At 43.0% G+C, this 27,894-nt stretch overlaps 1 long non-coding RNA gene across 2 annotated transcripts in view; it reads right to left on the reverse strand.

The window, feature by feature from the left end:
* Window positions 1-12,183: 12,183 nt before the first annotated feature.
* LOC144817812 (uncharacterized) overlaps window positions 12,184-27,894 on the reverse strand; it is a 126,993-nt gene continuing 111,282 nt past the window's right edge. Inside the window, exon 3 of one of the 2 annotated variants that reach the window (XR_013606984.1) lies at window positions 12,184-12,988. This is a non-coding gene — a long non-coding RNA (uncharacterized LOC144817812). The remainder of the gene's footprint in view (window positions 12,989-27,894) is intronic. The other variant, XR_013606985.1, reaches the window with a different exon arrangement.

A 27,894-nucleotide genomic window follows, 5' to 3' on the forward strand; every position in this document is an offset into this window, starting at 1 on the left:
TTGGGTCAATTCATTATCCTCACAACCTAACGGTTCAAATGTTGTGCTCAGATCTCCCCCCACACAAATAGTGTAGTTTGCGGGTAGGATCTCTAAATCATTGTCTAATGCACCTATCACATCAGAAGCTATGCCCCCTTGTGTTCCCCTGGCATAAATATTATATAAAGCCAGGTTTTGACCATCGGTCCTGGTGAGCACTAGCGAGAGTAGGTCACTATTGTTAATGGGTCTCTTTTTGATGGTGCATTGTAAGGATTGTCGTACCCAAATAATTAAACCTCCTGAGGGCCGCCCTTTGGTGTTCTTTTTCGCAGGTACATGGTAGCTTAAAAAGCCCTGGCGAAAAACTGGTGCCACTGCCCAGGTTTCCTGCAGCATGATAACATCATAACTGTAGATAAACTCGCACCACTCAGGGGTCTCCAATTTATTGTGGATTCCCGCTATATTCCAAGAAATAAATTTTGTGCTGTCATTTGTCTGAGCGGTGCTCTTTTGTAAAAGAGAACACTGGTTAGGGAAGGACAGAGGGGGTGAAGGACTAGTTACCTCATCGTTTGCAATAGTATAGGTATTTGGGGGGTTTGCTCAACTATACTAAGAGTATCTTCCCTAGGGTTGGATATCATACTCTTACTGCAATTTAATTCTATATTATTTAGAATACCATAGTTTCCTTTATAGGGTTCAATAGCCTTAGCAACTCCTGCGCTCGACCATTCTTTCAGTCAATCACATTCGCTTAGTCCAGAAAGGGCCGAGAACCTGTTTTCCATCAGTATTCCCCAATTATTTATTTTTTCAATGGTTTTGGCTTTTCTTAGTACAGGGTTCCATTTAGTTTTCAACATAGTTGGATTTAAGGTGTTACTTTTCTTTGTATAGAAAAAATCCAACGTTAATGGCACAATTTCCGTTGTTCTGCGCTGGGGGGGGGTATATGTTAGCTAGTATATTTGGCAGAACTTCTGGATCGGTGAAATGCAGCACCACACAATCCCCCTTAAATTTTTTGGTACCACCCCCGATCCATTCAACTCTCCTAGCTTTGATTATTTCTTGTGCCAACTGATCCCTGCCTCCTTGCGAAAAAGCCATGTTCCCTGATAGCCAGTGAAGAGATTTATTTATTAAAGAGGGAATGTTCTCTACTTGCCCTCGCTCCAGCTGAGGGACATTTGCTAGGACTAATATTAGTGGAGAAGCCTCAACAACTAATTCTACAGCCCCCTTATCTAGCTTGGCATCTTCTTTACTACATGTGTGGCTCGGCCCTGCATTGTTCCCTAAGTTGGTATCTGGATCTAAGTCTCTTACCCCCCCCTCCCGTGATCAGAGCTCTCCAAAATGGTCATGGGAGTACCTACTAATAGTTCTTGTCTGGGGGCAGTTTGGGTAAATTTAGATTCGACTCTAAGTACTTTTGGTAATGAAATTTTCATGTTCTCCTCTAGTGATTTTTGCAGGTGAACCCCTAGTCTATTCACCTCTTCTGACAGATGGTCAATTTTATTTAAGAGGTTATTGTTTTAATCTTATTATCTATGGCATTTAATAGCTTTTTAAATTGCTCATCATCCATGTGTACCTTCCCTTCTATAGGAACCCTTGTGTCATCTACACTATTTTTCTCGGGGGACACATTGGGGCGTTTTTTACTTGATCGGAGGCCACCCTGTTTGGATATATTCTTCTCCTCCCCCTTTGTTGCTCTCGGTGCTGGGACTGGTGCAGGGGCCTCCTCTTCTATGGAAATTATTTCTTTATCTTGTATACTCTCAAGAGCTGGATCGTCTATGACCACCAGAAGTTGGGTCAATGGAATGTCCTCCTGGGTCTGAAACACCTCATTGCTGATATCAAGAGCAGGGGTAGGTGGTAGCGTATTATCAAAGTGCAGGTCAGGTGATTGGCTCAACCCCAAAGAAGATCTCCTGTCATGATTGATTTGGACAACTTTCTGTACCATGTAATTGTCTATGGTATTGATGGGGGCAGTCACTTTTGATTTTGACATTTTGTTGATTAGCTTTTTCCAATTAGTGTATAGGCAGGTACGCGACGTGTCAGTCAATAGAGGTAATTAATACTCTTACAATTACGCAAGGAGGAATGACACTTACTTTAAATATTTGTACAGCGTTCAGGGCCCTGCCCCTGCCTCTTCCTGCCGATGAGGGCCGTAGAGGGCCCGCCCTTTGCCCGGGCTTTGCCCCGGGCGTCCCGCGAAGCGGGTCGTTGTGCCGCTTATGAGCGCCTCCTGGCGCTCTCTCGGTTGCCTCTGGATGACTCTTGGCGGTGGCAGCAACTTGCAGGTAAGTGCTGTTCCTTTTTTTGTGCTCTCCCCCGCTCTGCCGGTCGTTGCGCCGCTTATGAGCGCCTCCTGACGCTCTCTCGGTGTCAGAAAGCGCGCCGCCACGTAGGCTGCCTGGAGTTGTGGTCCCGGAGCGGCGGCGCGTGTAGTCAGCTGCGGTTTGACTCCTGGCGGTGGCGGCGTGCTACAGGATGCCTGTTTGCCTCTGGATGACTCTTGGCGGTGGCAGCAACTTGCAGGTAAGTGCTGTTCCTTTTTTTGTGCTCTCCCCCCAAAAGAAGCATTTTTCCTTTTTGAGAATACACAAATTTAGCTCCTTCAGTCATGTTTGCTTTTTGGTGCTAGGAGAAATTAAACATTACATTATTAGAAAAGTCTGTAAAAAATGTATTTAGTATTATAATAACATTGATTTGCACGTTAATTATTTACCAGTTGATTTCTTTCTTAAATTCAGGTGTTGCTTTTCTTCGAAATTTTCTTTTTGCTGTATTTCTTTTGTACCTGTAAGATTGAGAAGATGTGTTACAAGAATGTATATTTGTTTATATTTTTTTGTTGTGGTCTGCTAGCTAGTTTCTCCTTAGTTTTCTAAGTATTAAGGTTTTGAGTCTTTTTTGTAGATTAGATACCTACTTTTTTAAAATTTTGATTTGAAGTCTTGATGTTGTTCTGTTTTTCGAAATTTTCTTGTATTCTGTAGAAAATAAAGTAGGAATAAAAGAGATGTTTTAGTTTTTTGTTTTCTAATTATAGGTTTGAAGTCTTAGAATGGCCTTTTTAAAATATATAAAGGTGGTAGTACTTACTTTAGATAGGTGTAGCTGGTTTTTGGTAGAAGTCAATATGTTTTCTTTCACCAAACTGGCAGAGTTTCTCCTTCCTTTTTTTTGGTGCTTTAGAAAGCGATTTTAGTAGGTGTAAATCTTCCTTTTTATAGGCTGTGTTAAATTGTTTCTGGAATGTTATTGGTTATCTACTTTGATAGCTTCTTTTTATTGGTTTATTTGAATTTTTGTACTTGTTTTGGTAATTGTTTTCCTTAAATGGATGACGCCAATTAATGATTTTTTTATGGGTAAAGCCTTTTTTTTTAATGCTTAATGGCGATTTTCTAAGATTTAAAGGGAAATAATATTTATAATCTGCATTAAGCAATGTTTTATTATTTGCAATGTTGTATAAGTATTATAAATAGCTTATTTGATGTAAAAGTTTTTTTCTGATTGTTAAAAATGTTTATTGCATGTTGTATTATTTTTAAAAAATATATGATGTATATTTGTGAAATGTATAATATGTTTTATTTATTAGAAAACGCAATTTGTATGTATTTTGTAAAGTCGATATTATTTAATGTTCGATATTATAGTAATCGATATAGTGATGGTCGATATTTTGACTGTGTTATATGTTAAGGATTGCTGGTCGATATTTATTAGATGCAATAAAATTGGTGCTCGATAATGTTGTAGTCGAAATTTTTTTTTAGCGATATTGTGGTTTCAATATTTTTGTTATTTCTTGTTTAAGTATTGGGGGTCGATATTTTTGTAGTCGTTAATTTGTCATCGATATTTTTCTAGCCGATATTCGGTCTGTCGAGATTATGTCAGTGATTCGGTCAAATGATCTGTGCTTTGGTGTATTTGTCAGGTCCGCTGAGGGTTGGTAGATGGATGTGGAAATGTGACTGCTTGCCACATGCTATCCCACACCCTGTAGTTGCATGTGTTGTACAGTTTGTGCCATGATCAGTGAGTGTGTTTCCCCCTTATGCCATCTGTTGTCTTTCATAGGCTTGTTGTGCATTGGGGGTATGCCCACAGGCCAAATTCACATGTACAATGATGCAAGTCCAATCAGCATCCTATGACCTGTTCTCTTCAACAATGTAGTGCGTGTGTGTCTTTGTGACATGGTGCAGGTGTAGTGATGTTGTTTCACTTTGTCTCCTTGACAGGTATCTGCCTACGAGAAGGGGGAGATCTGGTTGGACATTGCCAGGGCTGTCAGGTGTGCGGGGGGAATTCGCCAGCGGGTACCAAACATCAGGAAGAGGTGGCAAGATATCCGGTGCTGTACCCAGCGTATCGCCGGGTGCAGCTGAAGCTGGAAGCTCCACGCCGGCATGGTGGAAGATGACGCCTCACCCCCCACATGCTTCGGGTCCTGGAAGTGGTCTTTCCCAACCTCCATAGGCAGTTGCAGGAATGACAGCAGCAAGAAGGGGGTATGTACATGGCTGTTTGTACTGTTGTGTGCCCGCTGCTACTTGGGGTGCTCGGACGCCTAGATTTACTCCCACAGTTGGGTTGTCTGGTCAGCCAGGCACTTTGTGCACTGTTGCTTCAATTCCACATATTCAGATGGTGTTCATTTTCATCCCTCACCCCCTTCCTCCACATGTTTTCCCTGGTCTGTGCTTTTTGGGCATTTTAACAAGTTCTTCTAGGGTGCCATTTATTTGGACTGCACATTGAATTGCACATCATGTGGGAGTGAGGTCTGTGACATTTGTTGTTACCTTGCATGTGCCATGACCTGTGCCCTTGGTTTGTACTTTGTATTTGCTTGCCCTGCTGATGCGTCTCAACACAGTAGTGTGTTGTGTGCAATGCACACCCTTGCAGCATCCATGAGCCATCTTGTGTTGTCAGACCTGATGTACATCATTTGTAAGTCATGCATAGTGCCATGACGGTTATTGATGGTACAGTCAGCGCATTCCATGTGCACAGATCAGTGGGCCCACTACAGTCACAAGACACGCCCTGGACACCTATTCATTTGTGTCATGCAACACAGTGGCCATTCAATGTGTGTTCATCAAGACTCTGCCTCAGTGGCATTGGAGCCTGCCATATATTGAATGTAACCGGTGGCTGCTACATGTGCCCACTGGAGATGGATACTACATTTGGCTTCTGCATGGTTACACTGGGAAGTGCTTGTGTGCTTATTCACAGCAATCGCTGGTTGTTTGTTTGTGACTGATATGTAGTGCCATCCCCACGAGGTGAGCTTGAGTTACTTTTGGACTCCTTGCATCACAGTTTTGTGTCCCCTGAATCCAACCTTGTATAAATGACATTGCCTGACGAATGTGGGTGTTGTGCAGGGGATGTCTAATGTGCCTGCCTGAATTTGACTTGCAAGGTGTGACCTGTGTGTGGACATAGGATGGCTGATGGTGAACCATGCACTTCCCCTGTGATGGTGGGCAGTGTTTTCATTGCATGCCTGACAGCCTATGTGAATGTATATTAAACCTGATTTGCCTCATTCTTGAGTCCAACGTGTATGTGGTGGTGGTGGAAGGCTGTTTTGTCTTAGTGGGCACACTGGTGTTGTACTTTATCCTGGGGATGAGGGTGTGTGCCCCATGCAGGTATAATTTTGCTGTAACAAATTTGCAGGCCCATTTGCATGAGCAGTGTGTAGATTTTGGACTTGCGGCCCACTTCACATGACAGGCAGTATGTGCAATCAAATGCATGATCAGGTACCAGATGCCCCTGTGAGGACAGACATGTTGCAAGTTGACTCACATTGAATATTGTACCCTGGCACTCACGAAATCTAGTCATTATTGTGTTTGGGTTTCTAATGTGTACATATGATGATTTGTGTACGTGGCACCTATGTGCTTGCACGATATTTGTCTAACAAGGTAGTGCACACAAAGCAACTTTTGCCAATTTTGTCTTACAAGCTGGTACCTTATAAATGTGCCCAGTGTAAGTGAATGAGGTTGTATGTTGTTCTCCAGATACATGTCCACACAGTTATTCTGGGCTCTTGCAACTCCTTTGAATACAATTGTACAGATTAATGTGCGTAATGCCATCAAGACCTCCATTGGGCCATGTATAATGGCAAAACTGCAACGCCATTTATTCCTACCAGTGTTTCATCAGACCAGGTGCCAGCTGTTTCTGAAATCAGTCTAGGTTTATTGGGTGTAGTTCTTTGTGAGTGTCCTTTCATGCAGGCACATACGTGTTCTCTTCACTAATGTGAAAATGTACACATTCCGAACATTTTGAATGTGTGAAGTACTGTGAGTCACAGGATGTTCAATAATCTTCACATTTTGGATCACCCAAATGTAATTACAGGTCTCTGAGTGTGGTGTCACCTGGAGGAGCGAGGTGTTCTTTTGTGCCCTGACGGCCACCACTAATGCTTTTATGATACTGAACTTTGAGTGCCATCACTTCAGTGTATGGGTCTGCTATCACGTTAAACAACAGATTCTTCTAAGTGTAACTCTGATAGGAGTTAGGGGCTGATGTGTTCATGGTATCCTTGTGTCCAAATTGAATTGTGTCAATACCAACTGGTCAGTACTAGTCTCAAATATGTGCAGAGCTATCGGGCTGTTACTCATGATGCATGGCATCATTTGCTATGTGATCAACTGTTTTTGGACACATGTGTCATATGTGTACAGGTGACTGATGCATTTTTGTTTCTTCTCCTTGCCCACAGCATCATCAACCGAGGCAGAAGGAGGAGACATGAGCACGGACCAGGAGGGGGGACCCAGCTGCAGTGCCACCAGTGCTGAAGATTTGGAGGGTGCTAGTGGCATTGAGGGTGAGGGGAGTGAACCGTCCGTACCTTTGGAAGCCGAGACCGCGTACCATGCGGACGGTTCGTCATCTGACTCCCAGGAGGAGGGGAAATATGCGGTGACAGCTTCGTCCATCTCTGTGTCTGTCCCTGCCTCCTCCAGACCCATCTCCACCCTCCCAGTTGCTAGTGTCCCTTCGGTCCGTGCTGCCCCCATGTCTCCTTCGTCCCCGGCACCGCAGCCCCTGCCCCTGTGTCCCCTGCTGCCCTCGGTGACAAAGATGTGGACCTACTCCGGCAGATACTTGTTGGTCAGACATCCATGCTGACTGACCTCCATGGCCAAACTGCAATCTTGACGCAGTTGTTGTCAATCATGGAGGGCATGTCAGCTAACATGTCTGACCAACGTCGGAGTATTTCGGCCATAGAGTCAGCACTGACGGCAGCATTTGCCCTCCAGCAGCAGCCCATCCCCTCCACTCCTTCTGAACCATCCACATCCCCCTCACCCATACCTGCCCAAAGCAAATGCAAAGGGACACGCACACCAACAGGGACACCCAGCACACCACCACGGAAGTGTCGGCGCAGTACTTCAGGCACACACTCTCACTGGGATGTAGGCACACCCACAGGGACTGGGGAAAGACGGCAGACACGCAGCCAGAGAACCGCTACGCATCACTCACTACCCTCTACCTCCATTCCCATTGTGTCCCCGGGGTCAGGTGGTAGCCTGTCTGAGCTGGCAGCAGTGTGCAGTGCAGAATATGTGGCAACCTTTGGAGATGCACCAGCCATTGTGGAGTTATCCTCCCCACCTGCACTCACTACACCTACCCTTCAGTCTCCTGTCTCTGCGGTGCCGGTCAGTGACAATGATGATGCCCCCCATGGGTCCACAGACCTGTGAGTCCATCCATGAGCAGGCAAGTTTATAGGTGACAACCTCCACGTCACCACTGTGATGGACAGTTTATTGGACTGGCCAATGGCCTTCTTTGAGCCTGGACTCTTTTCTTTCCTACATTTGATTTTTAAGCTGAATAAAGCATTTTATTTTTCTATCTGAACTATTGCATTTCAGGTACTTGCTTTAGGTGCTGTGTGCCCAGGAGTTGGTGTCATGTTGATGTTTTCAAATTGTGAAAGGTGTCCACCTTCAGATGGTAATGATGTTCAATATGGTATCTAAGCACCATCCCAATGTTGCTGCACGGTATCTGGATTTGTGTGTGTGCAGTTTGTATACATAAACTGTCCGTAAGAGTGTCCCTTCCTCAGTGACACATGAGATCTACACTACAGACAGGTGCACTAATGTTGTAGTGAAAATAGTACAGACCTTCCATATTTGAGGACATTACCTTCTGCAATGGCCATGCCTGCTCACGGATGAGTTGTGCTCATTGGTCTGTGCCATCCATGCTACTCACTGTGTTTGTGTTCATAGTATGTATGTATGCCAGCATGGACAACATCAGCATTCTTCACACTATACAGATATATGTGGTCACAGCCTTACCCTTATGTTCGGATTTGTAATGCAGGCAATTACAGCCCATTACTCAAAATGTATTGATTTTGATCTAAGGTGTTTCTACCCTGTTCCATCCATGATGCAGCACTTGTTTGTCCAGATGTACATTCATATCAGGGCCATGAGATACATGTCAGTGTGTTTACCCTTTATGCTCTATTTGTTTTGCGGCCTGTTACATGACTTCAGTCCACTGAGTGATGATGGTAGGGTATGTAGATTTACTGCTACCTCCATGGGTGGATCAGCATGTGTGATCTGAACTCACACCCACATGTGGTGTGTCACACAGTGGTTTACAGGTATGAGTCCTTCATGGAGTGGGACACTGCTGTGCGTGATGTTTTGCTATGGCATCATCAGGACTGTCAGAGGTTATGGCTGTACACATACAGAAGTTGGATTTGTGTGATGCTCATGCCCCCAAACCTTCTCAAAGCACTGCTGGAAGTCAGATCCACCCACCCCTCCTATGTCTTGGCACTGCTGGGAGTCATATCCACCCACCACTCCTATGTCTGGGCACTGATGGGAGTCAGATCCACCCACCCGTGTCATCTCTGGGCACTGCTGGGAGTCAGATCCACCCACCCCTCCTATGTCTGGGCACTGCTGGGAGTCAGATCCACCCACCCCTCATATGTCTGGGCACTGCTGGGAGTCAGATCCACCCACCCGCGTCATGTCTGGGCACTGCTGGGAGTCAGATCCACCCACCCCTCCTATGTCTGGGCACTGCTGGGAGTCACATCCACCCACCCATCCTATGTCTGGGCACTGCTGGGAGTCAGATCCACCCACCCCTCCTATGTCTTGGCACTGCTGGGAGTCAGATCCACCCACCCCTCCTATGTCTGGGCACTGCTGGGAGTCAGATCCACCCACCGTGTCATGTCAGGGCACTGCTGGGAGTCAGATCCACCCACCCCTCCTATGTCTGGGCACTGCTGGGAGTCATATCCACCCACCCCTCCTATATCTGGGCACTGCTGGGAGTCAGATCCACCCACCCGTGTCATGTCTGGGCACTGCTGGGAGTCAGATCCACCGACCCCTCCTATGTCTGGGCACTGCTGGGAGTCAGATCCACCCACCCCTCCTATGTCTGGGCACTGCTGGGAGTCATATCCACACCCCCCTCAGATGTGTGCACCATACCCCAACATAAATAGCGTGTGTGCGTGTCGAACCACTATAGCAATTGTGAAGTTGGCGAGCGTGTGACGCACCGTACACCACCATTGATGGTGTGTGTGAGACTCATATTAATATTGATATGGTGGTATGGGCTAAATTGTTACGCACCGTACCCCGACATTCACGGCATGTGTGCGGGACGTTTCACCATTGTAATGGTGCCACACGCGAACGGCCCGTACCCCGACACTGCGTTCGTGTGTGCGTGATGTTTCACCATTATAATGGTGCCACACGCGAACGGCCCGTACCCTCACAGTGCCTACGAGTGTGCTGGACATTTCACCATTGCAATGGTGCCACACGCGAACGGCCCGTACCCCCACAGTGCGTACGTGTGTTCGTGACGTTTCACCATTGCAATGGTGATATACGTGAGCGTGTCTCGCAGCGTACATGTATATTTCCGTTGTTGCTACGTTGTACTCACCATCTGCGCCGTTGTCGGTTTCTGTGTACCGGGTCGTAGGCGTACAGGACAGGGAAGGCACGGTCGATGAGGTTCATGGCGTGTCAGTTGCGTACCGCGGTGCGGTTCGGAACGGACTCTGCTTTACGGTAGTTTTCAGCTCCCGTAGCAATAGGGTCGTATGGAGTGTCGCCGTAACGGATCATACTTGGTCGGTCGGAAAATGCTTCCTGTTTACGTATGGACGGCACGTACAGCGTGACCCAGATATGTCTGGTACGTAGTTTTTGTTTGTACGGTATTTGGTACGATTTGTATGGGGTTTTGCTTGCGGTAAGGATCGCACTTCCTTGTACGTATGGGAACGTTGAAGGTGTACGATTCGTATGGGAAAAACGCTCCGTACGGCTATACGGAGCGGTTTTTCCCGAATCGGAATCGACCCCTAAATGTCATCTGCTGAAATATATTTTTGGCAATAGCTAAGTAACAGAGGCATACAATGTCAAAAAAATCAGTCAGATACAGAAACAGAATACTAAATTGATTTCATCAAACAAATAAAGGCTTTCAAACTTCCATAACTCCTGTTTAAGTTTAAGTAATAAAATCAGAGCATATTTTTAGAATGATGATGCTTATGGTATTTATACAAAGTTACAAGTGCCAAGCTATGTAAGCAGAATAAAATATAGATAAGAACAGAAGGCAGGTAAAAGTGCATATGTACTTACACAGTTTGTCAATACATAGATCAATCAATGACTTATAATGTCTTAGTTTTGTCCAAATTCATTCACAATAGTGTTAAAACCGACAGCTGATGGGTACAAAAATACTAAACACATTGTGGATATACAAAAGAAAAACTCACATCAAGGGAGTCAAACAAAAAAAATGACCTCAACCACCCCACTCTCTCACGCTGATACACAATCTAGAAGCCCGGATGTGCAGTTAAGGCAAATGTTGAAGCTAATCCAACATTTTTTTTAATGTGTTTATTTAATGCGTTTTTATATAGCGCGCACTTTACCAGAAGGTGTCAGAGCGCTTTACAAAAGGGTCAGTTGCAGTACAGAAGGACTTCAGAGTACATGAGTTACATAAAAGATTCAAACTGGAACACTCTAAATTTACATAGGAATGGCAGAAAGTACAAAAATCTACTACAGATACTAGTTGTAGAGTTACATATATAAAAGTTGTAAATTACCTCAAGGAAAAGATACAAACAGATAAACTGTAAATTCACATAAGAATGGTAGTAAGTACATAAGACTACTACTGATACTACTGGTTAGAGTTACATATATACAAGTGGCAAATTCACTCAAGATTACATTTTAATGAGAGTTGAAGCGGTTAGGGTTGGACAAATATAAAATACATACAAACCTAATGCATATTTTGCGGAGTGCACCATTAGTACAGAGGCTGTCCGCATATTTTTACATACCTTCCCTGCTCTTACCATGAGAGCACCTGTGAACCCCATAATGGGATGGTAGAGTGCATGTTTGAACCCTAGGGTGGGGTGTCAGTACGCATTTGTGAACCTTACAATGGGGTGTCAGTGAGCATGTGTGAACCCTAGTGTGGGGTGTTAGTGTACACCTGAGAACCCTACCGCTTGGACCCAGAGCATCAGTTAACGTTTTTGGAGTAGACATTTTACTATGTCCAATTTACAGGAAGTTATTCAAATATTTCAGATACTTCCATGCCTATAGTTTTAGGAATAGCTGGCTTCCATCACAAAAGTATATGGCAAGGGTTAGGTGCAGTAACAGCGGCAAGCATCCTTATTCAGGTATTTCACTGCTGACAGCAAAAGCAAAGACAGAGCAGCCAATCAGAGTAGTGTAAGTATCGAGAGAGAAGGCGATGAGCCCGATTCACAGAACTAACTTAAGACAAAATTCTCAACTTACTACCATTTTGATATTCACAGAAGGCACTTACTCATTTTGGTATTCACAGAAGGCACTTACTCATTTCGGTATTCACAGAAGGCACTTACTCATTTCGGTATTCACAGAAGTTAGGAGTACTAAATTTAGGACTCCTAAATGCCTTCTGTGAATACCGAAAGTCTTAAAGTTAGGAGTTTTCTCAGTTTAGGAGTCCTAAAGTTAGGAGTAGAGAGCAGAGCAGAGAAAGAGAAGGTCAGTGATGGACAAAGGAAGAAGATGATTGTGATAGAATGAGGAGAATCAGAGGAAACAAAAGTGATAGACATCCGTCAGATGTAGGGCCTGAAATAATATCAACCAAGAAACCAAAATAATACATTGGTGGGGAAAGTCACAAGGGGACTAGGAAATGGTGAACAGGAAGATGGTAGGTGGGAATAATTGGGAAGGTCAGGGTGCAAAGAATAGTGGTGTCCCTGTGGTACGTAAGGAGGTGGATGGGGTGATATCTTCTACCTAAGAATAACGCTTTTCTACCTGCAACCTACAGCCTATGCCTTATCGTTTCAATAGTCCCATTTCATAACTCGGTCATGAACAGGGTAGGTATCTTCACTCGTCACATTCACGCGATAGAAATGGAGATTACTAGGAATATTGGGCTGAGGGATGCCTATGGTGTGATTGTAGTCCCTGAGTTGGTCAATGAAATTGCTCATTCGGAAGGTATCATTCGTAGAGAGGCTCCCGTAGGGCCTCTGGAAGCCAACATCTACGGTACAGTTAGGATGCCTACATGCAAAATTAATTAAGAGCTGCATGCAGGGGGTCCCACGGTCTCTTCTGCTCACGCACGGAGAGTTCTCAGTGTAGAGATACACATGTGAGCCCCCTCTGCCCAACACTGAAGCCGAAGAACTATTTTCGACTTCGGATATAAGGTCGGCCTCGGTATGATTTCCACCATGGAAGCGACGCGTTGAATTCCACACTTGCTGATTGGTATCATCCAGTCTCAACATGGCCACCTGTCAAAGGGAGAAACAAAATACATTAAACATCCAAAGTCTGCTACAGAGAGAAGGCATCTTAGGAGAGCGCAGTAGTTTCCCCTGAAGTAGTCAAGTCAGCATAACCCACAAGGTTCACAAAGTGAGGGATGAAAAACTGACAGAGTGTGAGATACCCTGATAGAAACTCAGTTAATACAAGAATGTTACATTTTCTTCTAAAATGTTGACAAATCGCTGTTTATGCCAAATATTACTTTCTTTTAGGAATTGCATCTTGCAAGCCCTTCCAAAGGGAGCCCAATATCTAGCTAACATATTTACATTGTGGGCACTGGAACACATCTAATACCCATTTGCCCTGTTGCTGTAGGTTTGGCTTTGGGTATTTTCAGAGGTTCTAGCAGGAATGGCTCAATAAAGTTATATCAAACACACATAACTGCTGTTCAGCAAAGATCCTACAACTTTCTAAAATCAATGTGAGGACTCTAGCATAGATGTTAGTGGTGATAGGCATCTGTTGGAGTTGTACTTGCTCACATGCATAGATTGTGTTTGAAAACCTTGCTTGGATTGGAATAGGTCACAGAAAATAAGTAACTAGGACTCCCCAGCCCATGGTTCCAAAAACCTGTTTAAAATTGCTGTCCTAGGCTCTATTGTGGCATTGCGGATTATTAGAAATGTCCACATTAGCGGACCTGTAGCTGTTAGATTACATAGGGCAATCTCCATTACTATCTTTCTCATCCCTTCTTCATATGAAACATTAAGTGTGAGGTGTTCTGCGTCACATCAGATCTACATGAACCCTGGCTTTAAGGGATTTTCTTTTCTATATTCCATTTCTTCTAGCACCCCTCCATTCAAGGAGAAGGGGAGACACACTTGATACTGTAACCTCGAGACAATACAATGACCATAAAGGCCCAACTCTATCTTGGGCAGGTTCGACTTCATTTTAAGCAGGCCACTTCTTCATTTGCTATATTTCTGCAGACTCATTGTCTTGCCTGCCATTGACGTAGATGTAGTCTATACTTATCATTCTAGGAACTCTGAAAGAGTCAAGTCATTTAGACAATGATACAGGTGGGAACACCTAATGCAACATCAGTCTGGGACAAGTGTTGTCGTGTATTTCTATAGGTTCTGAATCGATCCCCCTATTCCTGACCCTATTCTGGTTAAACTAACTAGCTAGTTAACTAACAGTCAGCCCATGAGGCAAGAAATCCCCCATGATGCAGATACCGTTATCTGACGCAGTCACACTACGGCACAGGAACGTGTTATCTGATTAGGTCATAACGCTTGAGATCTAATTAGACAAGCGACATTCCTCCAGCCCCTGATAAGGCATACGACGTTCTCATAACAAATCAAACCTATGACAACCTGGATAATCCGTGCGGCCATTGTTTTGATTTCACAGAGAACTTTAGTAAAGAATGTGCTAACGAGCAAGTCGTATGACATCTTTATTGACGTACCTATGTCCATCCTTACGTCAATCCCGGCACCTTTAAGGTATAAATATTGCCGACCTTGCCCTAGGCAAACACACGCGTGGTGACAAGACGGAGCAGCCATACTTGCCGAAGCCAAGAGCAGAAGCAGACCCCGCTGGCAGCAGCCCCGCCTTCCTGACGCGCTGAGAGACGCGCTGCTATCTCAAGCCGAGAGACCCAGCACCGGCGCTTCCGGGTAGCCCTCGCAGGCAGCCTGGAATATCGAGAGCAGATAAAGAGATACCATTCCTCATTCATCCTAAATTCCAGGTACAGAACTGAATAACCCCTCACAGAGAATTCTTTAGTTATTCACTTGGCAAAAACAAACTTAACTTAAACTGTAACTTTCTATTCCCGCCCACGCATTAGACTTAGGTCAGGTACACGGGGTAGGCGTATTTAGAAACACCAGTTGAGTACGTTTAGTCAAATGTATATGTGTATGTAAATATATTTTAATCATTTTAAACATCATATGGCTCAGAAACCATATCAATGTTTTTACAGTATTATTTTATACTATTGCTTCTAATGTATGCACTTTACTTAACTATAAGTATTGCAATAATATCGATCCATTTCTCTTGTACGAGAAAAGAGACTGATCAATAAATAACATCTTTTATTGAACACGCCCGTCTCTTCCTTTTCTCTACATTCTGATGAGACTAAGAATGCACGTACTGACTGAGTAAAATAATTGCCTTGTGCTCACACGACTCTCGAGATTGACTCTTGATTAGGGGAGAGCAAAGTTGTCATGTTCTATGGTTGTCAGAAACTAAATCCCTTCTTGTCTAATCAGGGAAGTTAATCCTTCCTTGAACATTCGAGAAAGTTTCTAGCGAACTCTGAGCTTAGCTGGCAAACCCAAAAATTAAGTCTAGTATCGACAGTAGTAGACCTAGTTAACGTCTGGCCTAGGCCTTTACTGCTGTAGGTACTATTCCAATGCGCAGAGCCTATTGGGAAAATAGGAGCTACACTACATGGCGCCCAACGCGTTTGGAAAGGGCGATAAAACTAACGTAAGACATTTAGAGTAACTCAGTCGTGCTTTCTCACTCAGACCCCTTTTCCAAAATACTCCAAAGACGTCTGGAGTGGGTGAAAGGTAATATCCTCCAAAACCTCGCAGGAGGGAACTCCTATGTATGGTTCTTGGTCTAGTCAACGTTGAAGGATACACTGTTCCAAAATATTGTGCATCTAATCTCTGTTTCCATAAAGAAACCTGATCTGCAAATAAAAATAATACCATCCTGTCTGTAAAATGGCAGAGAGTGATGATGAAAGAGAGGCAATTAGATTAGCAACTGAAATAGCAGATGCTGATGCTACCATGCAAACAGCAGACCCGGATATAATACTCATCCAGGTCGCCAAAAGGAGATCTATAACCTTAAAACTTATAGAAAATGGACTGACACCTAGAGGTGGCACAGTCATATTCGTAATTGAGGCACACGAATATCGGCAGACAGAGGTATACTACACATGGATACATTTTCCAGCAGCAAATGCTGTAACAAAGTACTTCCACTATTACAAAATAGAGGTTCCACCCGACATTTACACTCCTTTCGAGGAGGTGGAAGTACCACTCAAATTCCAAGAGCATTTGCTCTTATTTGATGGCGCCCTAATACATAACAATCACATTACAAGGCTCGGTCCTTTAGGAAGACCAGGAGCAACGTGGCCGGTCTTAGCCGGATACACACCACATCCAGACATCGAAAGAATGCCTGCAGCAGAGCTATTAATACAGCTAAAACAACTACTAAAAATTCATAGACAATTAGTTCAGTATGTAATGCGGACTTCAACAATTCAGCCAGCGATTAAACTTCCACAGCTGACCCCTCACCAGGGGAACACAAATAAAATTACACCACAGAACATCCAATCCTGCCTAGGTAAAGTTCCAGCTAAACGGGAACAAATACCATTCTGGTTGGCACAGAAAATTACCCAAATAGAGGCGGTGTTTCCTGACACCACCCCGCTGGAAAAACACAGGATTCTGACTATATGTCTCCCAATGGGAATCGCACCACACATTGAGGACTGTGACACTTGGGGTACAGTCTTTGCTTCCATCTACACAAAAACGCACGGTGTTCCATCCATTTCGGTAATACCAGATGTGCTAAAACAAATTCAAGATGAATACGGTCCAGAACCTGCTTTAACTCTTGGTATGAAATTACTGAAAGACTTCAAGCAGGTCTCGGCTATATTATTAGCCAACATAAAAGGTGAAGCAGCAAACGTGGCGATCCGCCAGAGGTTAAAAGAGACAGATATAGCAGACCAACCAGCTGAAATTGCCAGAATCATAGAAAAATCCTATGAAGAACTAGGCAGAGATAGTCTAGGTGGAATACCAGTAAAACCGCAACTGACTACAAGTCCAGAAAAAAAGTTTTTTAATAATAATAATAATTCACCAAAAAAGAACTGGGATGGAAATAAACAATCCAATCCTAAAGAAAAGAAATTCCAGTCCAGAGGAAGGTCTCCTAGGCGAAGAGAGAAATCTCCAAACCCGAGACAAAGGTCACCCCAGAGTGACCCCTCTGGGAATAGATATAACCTTAGAAATAGGGATAATATTAAAAAACCTGATAGATATCAAGACATTGATACACGTCCCTCTCAATCTTTTCAGAATTCCTCGCAGAAATCGGAAAGAAGAGGACGATCAGAAGAGCACGCCAAGTCCAAAGACAAGGAACCTGCTCAACTGAAAAAGAAATTACAATTTCCAAAAAAGAAGGTAGCCAGTATCAAGGTAGTTAACAATGCCGAGAATACTGAGGACACAACTGAAAAACGGAGAGTGGGCTCAGACAATGCTAGACAGCGCAGCAGAGGTGAGCATAGCTCGCAAAGTCCTTATGAATCATCTGGAGACAGTGGACACGAATGAATACCTTCAAGTGGAAACTGCAGATACCAGAGTTAGCAAGCCCCACAAAATATACGAGATAACATTACGTATAGAGGGAGATAAGACTAGGAAAATTAGGGGACTATTTTGGGATAACCTCTCCAAAGGCTATGACATCCTTCTAGCTGAAAAAGACTGGCCACCAGAGTTTGTCAGGGAGTGCCCTCATGGCGAAGAAGTAATTATGCCTGCCTTCTCGAATCAAATACCGATTCATAAAAAATATACACTTGCTAGAAAGTGGGCAGTGGCCTTAGCACCTGCTTTATATAAAAATCATGTAGGATGGGATGAGGATTCTCCTCCTCACAAAGTCCAGTTAAAATCACAACCAACTGCACAAAGGCAGTACCCAATTAAGCAAGAAGCTAAAAAACAAGTAAATGAAATACTAGATCAGCTAGAATACCAGGGGGTGATTGAAACTTGCACCTCACAAATGAACAATCCTTTGTTTCCGGTCGCCAAACCAGACAACTCATATCGTCTAGTTTTGGATTACCGACACCTTAACACATGTTGCAAAACCTTTGCAGTGCAAAACTCACACAGTGCTGCACTAATGAATAACATAGTGCGCAAAAAATACAAAACAACCTTGGACATCTCCAATGGATTCTTTTGTCAAAACATAGCACCAGAGAGCAGATATTTAACAGCTTTCTCAGTAAATGGCACTCAAAAACAATTCTGTCGGTTAGCCCAGGGGTACAAGAACAGCCCGGGGGTATTCTCAGCGAGAGTAACAGAATTACTACAACTATATGATGATGAAGCATTATCTTATGTCGATGACATTTACTTAACAGATGATGACTTGGAGACTCACTTGAAAAGAGTGAACACCATAATACTTGGTTTCGCTGCAGAGGGTTACAAATTCAACTTCAAAAAGTCCAGAATTGCCCATCTGACGGTCCTATTCTTAGGATATGAGTTATCAAGTGAAGGTAAAAGCCTGGCAGACAATTTCCTAGAGAAATGTGCCGTAATCCAAGCTCCTAAAACACTAAAAAACCTACAGTCAATTCTAGGCTTCCTAAATTTCGGAAGAACATATATTGCAAATTACGCAGAAAGGGTCAAACCCCTTTATGATCTAATTAAACCAGACTTTAAAAGATCCAGTTGGACTCAAGCACACACAGAAATTTTGAGATCCTTACAAACAGACATGCTAATTAAAACAAAATTAGAAACCTGTGATAATACACGCAACCTTGTGATCCGAGTCATCCCAGGGAGATGCGGATTCACATACCTAACCTCTAATGAGGGAGATAAGGTACCAATTGCATTCAAATCACACTTGTACACTAAGGCTGAAATGAAATTTAGCCCAACGGAAAAAATTCTTACAGCAACACAGACAGCTATAGCAAAAGAACGAGCCCTGGCACAAGGTAAACGAATAGTAATCGTGACACCAATACCAGCCTTAGAGGCGGTAACAAAGGCAAGCATTCCAAATGCTAAAGCACTCCATCCGAGATGGATACAATGGGCTAACTCTCTTGCTGCAACAGACGTGGTGTACGAATTTGATCCTTACTTAAAAACACAAGAATTTCTCCAATATGAATTTGAATGTCCTCCGCCAACCGAAATTCTGCCTCTAGAACACTACGGCTGTATAATATATACAGACGGATCAGCACAACCCGCAGTAGGGGGTAAACAAGCTTACAGTGCTGCGTGCGCGATTGTTAAAGGTCGTTGGCACGAAGGGAAATTTAAACCAACCCTCACTAAAACACAATCTCTAGGAGATTGCACAGCTCAGCGAGCTGAACTACTAGCATTCAAGATGGCGCTTGAAAATACCGATCGAGAATTCCCCACACTTATAGTGTGCGATTCGTATTATTGCGTTCAGTCTTATAATGAATACTTGCAGATCTGGCTTCAGAACGGTTTCAAGGATGCGAAAGGTGGCACAATCAAGCATAAAATGCTCTGGGAACAAGTAGCTCTTTTACAAAAAGAACTACCAAAGACTCACGTGATACATACACTGAGTCATCAACGTGATGGCGTTCACGTTGCAGGGAATTCATTGGCTGATGAGGCCGCGAAAGCAGCTGTGCAAACGGCTTCCGTAGCAGCCGTCACCCGGTCAAAAACAAAAATAGACAGCGAAATATTACAAGCTGTCAGCGCTTCAGAAAAGGATTCGATAGAACCACTCCCTAAAGGCTTTCCAGTAAAATACTCATACATAACTGATGAAAACAATGTTCCTTTTGCTCGAATCCCTGGAGTGGGGGATAGGGCAATTCCAAACATGGAACACAGATTAGGACTAATAATAGCGGCACACGAAGGGCTTGCTTTTACCCATGCTGGCGTCTCAGCCACAGTATCATTATTAAAACAGAGATACTGGTGGCCACAAATGAGAAGACAAACAAGGAACTATGTTCTAGCATGTGAAATATGTCAAAAAATGAAAGTATCAACTGTGAGACGTCCAGCACAGACGCCCCTTCTAATCTCGGATAAACCATTAGCATGTGTTTATCTAGACCACTGCGGTCCCTTACAAAGGGATGGTAACTATAAATATATCTTGGTCGCAGTGGACTCATGCACGAGATTCATATGGATGTGGCCCCAGCGAACGGCTGACGCCAGAACTGTTATAAAAGATTTGCGGGTCTTTATCGGCACATACGCAATTGGCATTCTGCATTCGGACAATGGTCCTGCTTTTAGCTCTCGGGCTTATAAGGAGGCCATGGTCAGCATGGGCGTGCAATTGCGGTACTCTTGTCCATTTCACCCTGAGGGGAACGGAATTGTTGAAAGAAAAAACCGTGACATAAAGCAATCTATAACGGCAAAGGTATTAGGTTCGGGAGCTGGGTGGGTCAAACATCTAATAAGTGTCCAACGTAGTCTAAATAACTTGCCAAGAAATTCTCTGAAGGGATTCAGTCCGTACGAATTATTATTCGGAACTAGGATGTTGATCTCTGACCTTGATAGTCAGACTTCAGTGGTAATAGAAAAAACCTTTGATGTCAAAGACCGTTTGGCTATTTTGCAGGACTTAAACAAAACAAGAAAAGACCTGAGCAACATACAGTTGAAACAACAGCCAACGACCACTGAAGATTCACCACCTGTCCCAGCAAGACCTGTCTGGATTCCAAAAGTCGGGGATCTAGTCAGGGAGAAGATCGCGGTAAAGAAGGAATTTGGGCCTTCTTACAGAAAAGCAGTTCCTGTCTTGTCTGTCAACGGGACAAGATCAGTTGTACTACCGCCACTTGCTGGAAAAAAGGAGAACCGAGTTGTATCCATCGACCTGGTAAAACCACAACATGTGGCCGATAACAAACAGTAGGCCAAGTGGACTCCCAATAAGTAGCAGAACACCAAGGTTTGCTACCAGTACAGAGGTCCTAACAAAGAGGCTCATCACATTCGAAACGCCTAAAGAAGAACAACAAGGACTATGCAACAATGCAATAGAACTCAGACCTCTGAAAACCCAAATAAAGACATTTAGCAGAGACACACCAATCTACAATGAAGTTCCAAGTGAAAATGCAAGAAACAAAAATCCTGAACCAATTGGAACAATTGACAGAACTGCATCTGGTTACTTCATCAACTTCGATGATTCCTCTGAAGGTTTCAGCGAACAAAAGACACAGCCATCATCAAAATCCTTTAAAGACAAAGCTAAGGAACTTTTGAAACAACTGAAAGAAACATATCTGGTTACTCCATGGATTGAATTTTGGGTGGGTTTTGGTGCATTTATCCTCATACTTTGGCTCATCATGGTATTTACCTTGGGACGCTTCATTGAGGGAAAATATGCTAAAATGGACACAGCAAGTCAGAACATCAACTTGGTCCTCAAACCACACACATCTTCACACATCGAGAAACGAGAACTTTCTTCAGAACTTTCTTCAGCCAACTTCACAGCAATTCCAATACCTGGTGGGGTAGCCTGGGACAACACTGACTATGAAATTTATGGTCCGGTCGAGATCCTGAAATATCCACACCAAATCAAGATCTCCTTGAGTGATTTTGCAAAACCAAACTTATTTGCTGATGATTGGGACTTTGAAAGTATAAACAATATGATGTCTGACTTAGTAATGTCTGCTAAATTTACAAAACATGATTATTTGCAAGGTTCTACAAACTATGATAGTATGTATTGCTATAACCATTATGGTAACAGTTTTTTGCATAAATCTGCACAACCAAGAAATGTTTTAAATTATAATCAATGGGAACATTGTGCTACACCTCCAAAAGGGAGCTCTAGAACCGTTTATGACAAATATTCATACTTTCAAGGTTTTAACACTAGTAATGCTGAAACATTTTATTACAAATTGTCAAACAAGACAGGGATGAAAACCATGATAACCAACACAAAATTGATTTATTCTGATTCGTTCTTTGAAAAAATGAATACTTTTGGATTTGATTATTGGGACAAAAATGTTGATTTGAAAAGTGTTTGGGGTACAAAAGAATGGCAAGTACAGGGTTTAGAAGCTTTGTTTAGAGCCTGCATGATCCCAGAACAAATGATATTTTTAAATGACACTGTTCAACAAACCACCTGTCTTGGCTTAGCCAAAATCAAAGATTTAAATAACCTGTCTATTCCAAAGCCAACAATGTTTAGCAATAGCTCTGAAACAGATGAAGAAATAGACATAAAACATATACTTAACCAAAACAGAACACATCCTGATTGGAAACAATGGTTGATCTGGCCCACAGATACAAATCACTGTCAAGATAGATTCCTGAATAAAACACAGGGTTTCAAAATGAACAGGCCAGACCCTAGATATCCTCAAAGACATCACCCAGGGATAATAACAACCTACAGTGTGGGCAAATTATGCCTTCAATGGCTACAAACTTCCACACTGCCTGAAATTAAGCAATACCTAACTTTACTTACTGATGGTGCTGACTTGCGTGATTTCATACTGGGACCACGCAAACAGCGTCAAAAGCGTTTCATAGCAGCCTCTGTATATGCAGCATACAATGAGGCCTGGAAGGTTACTCAAATTGAAACAGCAGAAAGAATACGGGAAATTGACCGTATTAATTTGGAAAAATCACTTTCTGTAGTGGACAATGGGTTAATGACTCTGTCCTCCAGAATTTTTTCATTGGACAGCATTGTGTCTTCAGCAATCGATATATTATCGCAAGACTTACTGTTATTACAACATGGACAGTCACAATTGCGTTCCATTGTACAGCTTGGCTGGACGTTACAAAATCTGCGTTCAGGCTATGTGCCTTGGCGTTTAATCAACACAACGTCACTATTCCAAATCTTTAACCTTACTGATAGACAAATCGGTATGGCGCAGAAGGGTGCTGATTATACAATCTTGAGCATTGAAAAACTAGAAAGATTACCGTTGACAATGTCAGAACGACCTGTCAGTGAATGGATAATCCACGGAATCATAAATATTCCAATCTCAACCTTCAGGTTTCAATACTGCCAAAAATATATACAGGCTGGCATGTACGAGAAATTGGGAAAGGGGTACCTTAAAACAACTTGGAACCTGCCCTATTCACATGCATGTGTCAGTAACAAAGGACAGAAAGTGTTTCTTAGTGGCAACAATTGTGCTATGTCACTAAGCGGCACGCTTCTGTGTAACGGTATTAGTTTGCACGGAGCCTGTGAAGGGAATTCATACAACCTTTCATGTCACCAGCAAGGCGCACCTGCAACTGAAATAGAACCATTCTTTCAAAGACTCTATAATGGGAGTTACATTCTTATTGTAGACCGCAGATGTTGTAGTCTTATGCCCGGGACTCCTTATCTCGTCACTACGACGGCGAAGGTCAAGTGCTGTGGACGTTCTTTGTTCCCCAGCTCCTTTCCCGACAGGGAGGCAAGGGCATGGCCCGGTTTGAAAATTACTTCTATTCGAATAGATACTTTAAGCAGAATGAAAACAGTGCTTCTTCAGACGCCTACAAGGCTCACGTCATCTAAAGAAACGTATGATCTACAAGTCGCAAGGACGACTGCAGAGATACATACATTATTATCAACTAATTCCCCCGTACATTTCGCGGAAATCCTGAGCGAAATCTTAAATATTTCTGATACCACTGGGGTCTCAAAGGTATTTAAGACAGTATTTTCGATGGCATTAACACCATTCAAAGCCATACTGGGTATTTTTCCAGATTTCGTCCATTCGATTTTTGGCGGACTTCCCCTGATCCTGGGACTAATTGCAGGAATCCTATTCCTAGTCCTTATTTTCCGTTATGGCAACCCATGTCACAGATCAAACTCTCGCGACAATGGAAGATACGATCCTAGCCATTGGATACCGGGACCGGATATCAAAAATCCTGGGACTCTCCCGGCTTAGAGACCTAAACATGACTTGGTTTCTATCATTTCGACCAATGTGGCAAAGGTGTGTTTTACCTGTACTAAGGTGTCTGCTATGCGGAGAAGAATGCGTGTTAGACACCTGTCTGACGCTACAATCGGATGCGCCGGTGGATGCAGATACACTGTTGGTTCCTACCAAGGTTCACGCACTGTGCTGCCCTCAAAGGCTGCCAATTCTGATGACGGCATTCCTGGAATCTTCACCACTACGATTGAAGGGTAGTGAAGTTCGAGATGAAAGCAGCATCGAACAGGTACGACCTTCTGTCAGCAATGCAAATCAGAATGTCAATGGAGACAATCATGCGCACGAATGCATGGTGACCCCTATTTCCGACTTAGTGGAACTTTCCCATGAAGCTGTTGACAGTTTTTTCGAAAGCCTGAATGATATGATGTTCTCTCCGGAACAGAAATAGAGACTTTTGAGTAAACTCGCACACGGCGTTCCCTGAATTCGGCCTTCAACTTTAAAAATAAAGTCACATGAACAATTACAATCCAGTTCACGGACAGCAACTTTTTTCAGCAAGCCCTTAAAAAATTTTTCTATATATTTTTTCCCCGGGACACTGATCTTCTGCTTAAAGTAAGAAACTATTCCTAGAGAACTAAGATTTCTATTTTAGATACTTTATATAGACTTTAGCTGCCCGCTGGGATGTTCACAAATATTTTATTATGTGATGAAATGGTCTCGACCTTCCTTTTTGTATAGCTATATTAAGAGCCATTTCATGTGTATTTCTCATATACCAAAAAGCAATAATGCATAACAATGCGTGTTTAATTTTGCATTTAATTCATAGCTTAAGTGCATACAATATATATGACTGCAATTTTTCAGTATATTTGAAAATTTCAAAATGCATTTATGTATTTTGGGGTGGTAAGGTATACACTATACTCTATAGTATGTTGTACTATGTTATACTATGCATAGATTAGTAGATATGACCATAGTTAGCGTGGAGTGGGTGTCGTGTATTTCTATAGGTTCTGAATCGATCCCCCTATTCCTGACCCTATTCTGGTTAAACTAACTAGCTAGTTAACTAACAGTCAGCCCATGAGGCAAGAAATCCCCCATGATGCAGATACCGTTATCTGACGCAGTCACACTACGGCACAGGAACGTGTTATCTGATTAGGTCATAACGCTTGAGATCTAATTAGACAAGCGACATTCCTCCAGCCCCTGATAAGGCATACGACGTTCTCATAACAAATCAAACCTATGACAACCTGGATAATCCGTGCGGCCATTGTTTTGATTTCACAGAGAACTTTAGTAAAGAATGTGCTAACGAGCAAGTCGTATGACATCTTTATTGACGTACCTATGTCCATCCTTACGTCAATCCCGGCACCTTTAAGGTATAAATATTGCCGACCTTGCCCTATGCAAACACACGCGTGGTGACAAGACGGAGCAGCCATACTTGCCGAAGCCAAGAGCAGAAGCAGACCCCGCTGGCAGCAGCCCCGCCTTCCTGACGCGCTGAGAGACGCGCTGCTATCTCAAGCCGAGAGACCCAGCACCGGCGCTTCCGGGTAGCCCTCGCAGGCAGCCTGGAATATCGAGAGCAGAGAAAGAGATACCATTCCTCATTCATCCTAAATTCCAGGTACAGAACTGAATAACCCCTCACAGAGAATTCTTTAGTTATTCACTTGGCAAAAACAAACTTAACTTAAACTGTAACTTTCTATTCCCGCCCACGCATTAGACTTAGGTCAGGTACACGGGGTAGGCGTATTTAGAAACACCAGTTGAGTACGTTTAGTCAAATGTATATGTGTATGTAAATATATTTTAATCATTTTAAACATCATATGGCTCAGAAACCATATCAATGTTTTTACAGTATTATTTTATACTATTGCTTCTAATGTATGCACTTTACTTAACTATAAGTATTGCAATAATATCGATCCATTTCTCTTGTACGAGAAAAGAGACTGATCAATAAATAACATCTTTTATTGAACACGCCCGTCTCTTCCTTTTCTCTACATTCTGATGAGACTAAGAATGCACGTACTGACTGAGTAAAATAATTGCCTTGTGCTCACACGACTCTCGAGATTGACTCTTGATTAGGGGAGAGCAAAGTTGTCATGTTCTATGGTTGTCAGAAACTAAATCCCTTCTTGTCTAATCAGGGAAGTTAATCCTTCCTTGAACATTCGAGAAAGTTTCTAGCGAACTCTGAGCTTAGCTGGCAAACCCAAAAATTAAGTCTAGTATCGACAGTAGTAGACCTAGTTAACGTCTGGCCTAGGCCTTTACTGCTGTAGGTACTATTCCAATGCGCAGAGCCTATTGGGAAAATAGGAGCTACACTACAGTGTCTTGTTCTTATAACCTCAAGGTCAAACTCTTAAAGAGTATAACCTGAGTTGACGTTAATTTATCTTATATGTCCATATAGATGCGTCTGAGACTCGCACCTTGATAAACATAACTTATCTCAGACATTCCTGAATTTATGTCAGAAATACCAATCTCTGATAAGATACAGTATATAAAGACTGTCACTTGACCACTGGGCAGGGAGGTCCTTCGCCCAGATTATTTCACAAGATACTGCCGGAGACGATCTTGACTAGTGCACCAAGAAGATGCTGCATTGCTCTTGTATCTTTGTATTCTTTTCTAAACCGCTCTATCACCTTTGGGTAATGTCTGCTTCATATAAAAATACATAAATATATAATGCACGTTCATACTTCTGAATGAAGCTGAATGTTGCCCACTCTAAGGGATCTGGGACTTGAGTTGTAGCATAACAAAGGAATCGAGAGACCAGATGCCAGGAAGGACTCGGTTACAGACATCCCTTATGCGACTGTACAGTGTCAAGTAAAGGAAAATAAAGTGATGTGGGTTCTGCTGACGTGGACTGCATTGGAATCCTCCAGTAGCCAGTAATGTTTACAGATCTCTTTGCACATTACACAGTTGGCCACTTATTTGGGGGACGTGCCCTCACTTGGCTAAAATTCCATAGGCCAGCACTGCACTTCGATAGCAGTCAGTTCGGACTGCTTGTAGGGGCGCCTCTGCCATAGGTTAATCATCTGCGTTTCTCAAACTGTTATAATCAGCTGCTTCTCAAGGTGGAAAAGGACACATTGAGTTGAGAAAAAGTAACACTATTTATGTCCCATCTCTATACAGCAACAGTTGGCACAGGGATCAGTGTTTCAAGTAGTTACATTAATATTTCACTGCCACTGTTTTTGTCTGAAAGGTTCCGGCAAGTCAAAGCTACCAACGTTTAAAGGGGGCAAGCTGGAGAGGCCCGAAAAATAGGACAAAACATATAAGATTTGGACCAACACATACCACTTCTGCATGTTATGCCTTATTTCGTGTTCATATTCAGATGGTTTGAAAAAGAAATACTGCTTTGGGTGATTAAATGGTTAAAAAGTATTCTGTGAGAATTGAGGATATAGCTCTTCCCACTCACAGCTATTTGACATCCTTCTGGTATGCTTGCTGTCCTCATCTTTTACCTCCATTCTGTACATTCGTCCCCTCATCCTTTCCTCCTCTCTCTTGTAACAGTGATCACCCCTTCTTCCCCTCTTTTCCACTGAAGTGTTTTTCTCACTCTTGCTCCGGGTCACAGTCTGATGTGGAAAATAAGTGCCAGTCCCCTTAAGTGTGTGCCGGTGGACCCCACCTACAACCACAGGGTCAAATTAAGCACTGAATTCCTCTACCATCTTCTGGCACCCTACATCACATGCCTCTTCTTATGCCCTTTACGTTTATGCCCACTACTTTTATGTATAATATCTTTTCACTGCTCACACAATAGAACTTACAACAGAATGAGCAACAAAATTAACCCATCTAAAGTTGTCTCAACGCTTCTCTTTCCAATAATGCTCGTAAATGTGTTTAAAGGTAAATGGCAATCTAATTCCACAAACTGCATTTTTCTGTGTTGTCCAAAGAACTGTTTTCAGTGTCTGTCACCAAGCATGTGGGAACATGAACGAT

Source organism: Lissotriton helveticus, chromosome 2_1 (genome assembly GCF_964261635.1).
Source record: "Lissotriton helveticus chromosome 2_1, aLisHel1.1, whole genome shotgun sequence".
NCBI classification, from domain to species: Eukaryota; Metazoa; Chordata; class Amphibia; order Caudata; family Salamandridae; genus Lissotriton; species Lissotriton helveticus.